This window comes from Lepeophtheirus salmonis, chromosome 4 (assembly GCF_016086655.4).
Source record: "Lepeophtheirus salmonis chromosome 4, UVic_Lsal_1.4, whole genome shotgun sequence".
Lineage (NCBI taxonomy): Eukaryota > Metazoa > Arthropoda > Copepoda > Siphonostomatoida > Caligidae > Lepeophtheirus > Lepeophtheirus salmonis.
Genome location: NC_052134.2, coordinates 1,999,758 through 2,005,757, shown reverse-complemented (window position 1 = coordinate 2,005,757; position 6,000 = coordinate 1,999,758).

Genomic DNA, 6,000 nt, shown 5'->3' with positions numbered 1-6,000 from the left:
AAGATTTTTTTTTTTTTTTTTTTTAAAGTTTCTCCCCCGAATGAATTCAAAGGAAAAGGCAGACTTGGCTCAACTCCCCTAGCTTCACTACTCTATTCAGGCGGGGGGGGCGTGTTTCCTCATACCCAATCAAAACCTACCTTCAACTATAAGTAACAAAAACTCCTTCTCTTTCTCTTCCTTTAATTTCTTAAGGCTAACAATAACTCGCTCTTCGTCTGTCTCTCCTTCCTTCCCTCTATCCCCTTCGTATATCTCCTCCACTTTTCAGGGAAACACTCTTCTTATCTCTTCCAGTCGATTCCTCTCCTCCAAAATGTCTCCGGTGAATCAAGTAAAGGAACGATCAAGGATCCCCTTCAAAGTCACTCTCTAACTCAGTAGTTAAGATTTTCTACTAGGAGCAAAAGTCAAGACCGCAACCACTACTTTGAAGGGCTTCTGTCCCTCTTTCTCCTTTAATCTCTCTTTCTCCTTCTTTTCTCTCTTTCCCTAAATTGGCCGTCATGGCCCTCTTGAATAGTCCCTTATTTGTAATGATATGCAATTCAAACCCGAACCGATTCAAATCCTTATTTTTTTTTTCTCCTGAAAAACAACTACATCCATATCACTACTACAAAAAGGATCTATGACACATTCAGCTACAACAGGGTATTTCTATTCTATTATGTCTATGTCACTCATGAATAAAGTACTTACCTGACAAGCTGCCTATAGGCTATAATAAGTAACTGAGGTCATTTTTTATACCGGCCGCGTGGGTTCAATGTGTTTCTTATTGTTGTTATTTGAAGGTGAATTTATTACAGAGAAATCCGCTACTAAAATGTTTTCCTAGAATTATGCTTAATCACCATGAAAGTAGTTATTTTAATATTATTATTAAATGTAAATATATATACCTTTCCTAAATATAAGAAGTAGTGTTCGAGGAGTATACCTTATAATTTTTAAAGGGGGAGAAATATTTGTAACACACTTATAAATTATTTTATTAAAAGGGGGAGTTTTTGTTCCATGAATGAGTTTGTTATGAATTGAAACCGCTTCATTATATCCCAATTCATACGTTGGCTAATCACATTGATAAAATATGTTAGTTCTTTGATTACTTAGTAATATAATATAAATTGAATTTTTTTTCAGGGAGGAGTGTCTTTGCATATAATTTATAGACATCGAATATATACTTTTCATATCAAAAACGTACAATTATTCTGTTATTAATTGTAAAGAAGCATTTACTAATTCTGACACATTCATTTCGTTGAATATTAAATCCAATGCCCAGCGCCTATGAACAGATCGGTCATTAAATATTAGAACACCTATAATGAAAATCATTTATTCACACAAATTTGATAAAATAAAACGCCACATCTTTTCTATTCATGATGGGTTATACAAAATACTTTTATAATTATAGCACAGATACATTTTCAATAATAATAATATTAAAAAAAAAACAACAGATGGCAAATTAGTTAGTCATCAATTATACAACTTTAAACTGTATGAAAGTATATAACTCAATAAATATAATATATCACATATATAGTCAAACCTAATTACTTAAATTTTAACTAACTGATATTAAATTATGTATAATATAGTTCAACCTTTAACCATATGGAAACATTGAATCAAACTTATCTACAACCTATTCCTCATAGATTGAAAATTAAGAAGAATAACTTAAATTATGGTATATGAACCTTATGGCTACATTACATTATTCTTCAACCATGTCAGGAACATATTTTGTCTCATAAATAATATTCATAGTATTGGGAGCATTACTTTACCTTCGTTGGAGTGATTTTCTGTGGATTTTATCTACTGATTCAGCTATAAAGTCAGTACTTTTAAAATGCAGACCGTATAGTCTTAAATCCGCTGTTGGTGTCTATTGAGGCAAACCCCAAAGTTGAAGTTATTAGGTACATATTGTAAATAGTAAATAAATGAACCTGTTATTGAAGCGGTTGATATTTTATCTCATATCATGCAAGTTACTCGGGGATTGTCGACTCTTGACCATGTGTTAAATTAAGTTAAATCAAGCCTCACGTGAGGTCTGAAATATTATGTAGCTAAGTTTCATTTCAATTTATTTTATTTAATTATGGATAAATACTTAAAACGCTGAAACCTAGTGACACTAGGCGGAACTCTTTCAATAATTTCCCAAGTAAAACCATTACTATTACCATTGAATTATGAATATATTTATGAATGTATAGAATTCAAAATAGCAATAAAATAATAAACACCGAAATTTTTGCTTGTCATCAGCTCGCGATAAGAAGACAAGAATCCGTAGAATCACAAGATCAATTTTTCAAAGCTTTAAAATTATTTAAAGAAATGCAAATTTAAAGCTAAGAATCCTAAAGATAATTGACAGGAGTATATACGAGACTCCTTCATTAACGGAATTACATCCGATTGAGATTTTTAGAAAACTTTTCACTCAGTATAACTTATGGTTATGGGTATAGGTTGATTTTTCAAGACCCGAGCTAGAAAGCCCGCACGTCCAAACCTCATTTTGCCAGGACCAAAAAGTTCGTGGCCCAATCCTTCCAGCCGACGTTTATTCCTACTGTAAAATAATTCCTAAACTAATAGAGACGTCATTTTCATTTGACCATATTATTGAGCGGGGCAAAAATTTCTAATTTTTTATCTTTTTTTCTTCAAAAATCCAGCGCTCTCCCCTACTCCAGACACATCTGTTGTGTGATATTTGACTTCATCAATTAGTTATTACATATTACATCCTGAAGTTTTAAATATATTTAGCTCTCACGAGTATATACTGGAATAATTTTATTGTATATTTTCTTATATTTTGCCCGGAAATAGCGAAAGCTGGCCTTTTTTTTTTTAGTCCGATCCATCTCAGCTTATGAACAAGCTTTAGTCTTAGATCTGGCTCTAAGACACTCCGATACCTATTCAAAACTCCGATGGTGAATGTTCTAACTCCCTTTAAAACACAAGGAAGAATATTTGAACCCGAAGAACCAGTAATTGTTGTAACTTTGGAATTTTTTTATTTATGTGGTAACACTAACCATTATCGTCAAAATTGCCTCACTAGGTACGCCGTTTGTAAAAAATGCAGTAAAAAGGTCATTACACTCGGAACTGCAAATCTCAGCTACACAATTCAACTTCAGCACTACTATTAGGAATGTTCTCTTATTACTCGAACTGGATTTGCAAAATTTTCAGACAAAATCCAACCTCTTGTTCAATCGGACTCTTTTTCGCTATCTATTAAAACTCAATCTGCTTTTGAAAATTTGAAGAAAGAAATCTCTTCTGTTGTAATAAAATCAGTAAACCCTTCTAAGAATTTAACTTTAGAAGCGGATACCTCAGGTTATGCTATAGGAGCAACACACACAATAAGGAAAACCGGTTGTATTTTTTTCGAAAACTCTTTCTAATTCGGAACGACGTCACTCTTAAATTGGAAAGGTCGCTTACGCCATTGTGCAATCACTCAAAAAGTAAACTCACTTTCTACTCGGATATCACTTCAGATTAATTACGGATCAGCGAAGTGTATCTTTTATATTTGATCAGCAACTTTCTAATAAGATCTAAAAAAATTATGAGATGGAGAATCCAATTAGCCTGCTTTAAGTACGCCGTCGTTCATAGGGCTGGTAAAAGGAATGCGTTTGCCGATGATTTCTCACGTATTTGTGGATCAATAGTCCATCATGAAATGGCCTTAAAGATACTACACAATAGTTTAAGCCATTCCGGGTCGTCCTGATTAACTCATTTCATTAGATCACGTAATTCATTGGAAGATGGTAAACGAGTTATTCGAAATTGTTCTGTTTGTTCTGAACTTAAACCTCGTTTTTAGAATGGTCGGGAGGAACATCGATTAAAGCTACTAGACAATTTCAAAGACTATCTGTATACTTCAAATAACCTTTACCAAGTGCTTTCCATAGCAAATATATATTGACTATCGTTGATGCGTATTCAAGATTTCCCTTGACTTATCCATGCTCAGTTATGTTCACTAACACGATGATTAAAGTGTTTTGCAATATATTTACCATATTTGACTTCCCATCATACATTCATTCCGACCAGGGGAAGGCTTTTATGTCAAGTGAATTAAATGCATTTTTAATAAAGAAAGGGATGACTGCTAGTAGATCGAGTCTGTACAATCCTTGGGGAAATGGACAAGTAGAACACTACAATGGAGTGATATGGAAGACAATAATTCTTAACTTAAAAACTAACGATTTAATGCAAAAAACAATGTAAGAAGGTTCTACCGAAATGTTAACAACTCCGAGAAAGGTACTTCACAAAAGAAAAGTTTGACAAGGCAAATACAAACCTCTAGTCGAGATGTTGATCTTATTTCAGTAAACCTTGAATATGCCTAAATACTACAAAACAATAGTTTCGAAAGCAATGTTTCTCGTGGAAGTCTAGCTCCAAACAACGGCGATGACAACGACTCAGGAGATCAATACAATTCAACTTCAGAGATCGTGGCACAAGAACTAGAACCTACTATTTCTCTGGTCAGTGCTACTCCAACAACTTTCAGTCCATCACTCCAAAAAATATTATTGCAAAGATAAGGAGATCATCCCAAATTATAAATAGACCGGAATATCTCAAGGACTATGTTTCATCAAACTCTTTTGGGTGGGGGGGAATGAGATAAAAACCAAAGTTCAAGTTATCGCCAATTATGTACATATTGTAAATATAAAAACATAGATTAAAGAATTGAAGTTATTATTATACCGGTTCAACAGTGTGGGCACACGTAAAGGACGTACACACATACACAATCTTATATTTATATATGTATATACAGATTATATAAAAATTTCACATCGGCTCTGACGTCACAAAAGTAATCCTTCTATTTAGTTTGATCAGCAGTCGGTAGGGTATAACAATTCAAAAAGGAAGGCTCGCCCAATGTAAGTTATTGATATACCTTACATTTCAAGTTACCTAGATTTTGTCAAGTTATTAATTTTTATGAATATATTCAGCTAATGATGAAATGATTTGATGAAAATCTAGTATATTTTTTAGCTGGCCTGGTTTTTTGGAATTGGTAATTGTGAAGAATGAATTTTCTTTTCCTTAGCAGTTGTCATTATTATTTAATTCCTGAATTGTGAACATACTATTCTAAATAGATTCAATGATATTCCGAACCTGATTGAATATTCGTGTTTGCTTATTTTATCTCATATCATGCCAGTTACTCAGGGATTGTGGACTCTTTCCATGTGTTAAATTAAAGTTAAACAAAGCCTTACGTAAGGTCTAAACTATTTTGTAGTTAAGTTTCATTTCATCTAGTTAATTGTATCTCTTAGTATGCCCCTAAGCCATTTGATCAGGTTTTGGGAGTCTTTTATGGGAAATATGTGAAAGCTAACATCCGGATCCTTTGAAATGGAGACATAGCCCTGCTATGATCCAGGAGCAGAACACTTGTATCCCATGATTAATTAACTAATAACTTAACAAGTTAATTAACTATTGTGAACCATGTCTACTTTGTTCCACGTTATCCTTCCTTATAATTTATAAAACGAAGAAAGAATGATGGCCTCTGTATGTGGGAAAAGAGTGTGCGCGATTTTAAGATCCACTTCCAGTTGTTTTAGTTACGGCGTTATCTCGCTAACACAAAAATACCATAAGTATTTTGTTGTCAGCTGTCGATTCCCTCTTCGCCCTTAATTCGTCATGGCTATTTCAAAACTTATTCTTTTTCAAAAATACACAAGTAATAACTAATAAGCTATTCAGTTAAGGGTGATAATTTTGGTAAGAATAGAAAAGCGTGCGAGGAGAAGAGAAGAAATACTTATGGCATCATTGATTAAATAATATACATCTTCTTCTATCAATCAAGAACGTTATCATTCCCGCCTTTATTATTCAATATTAATATAATATTAGATGGTGATAGGCGAT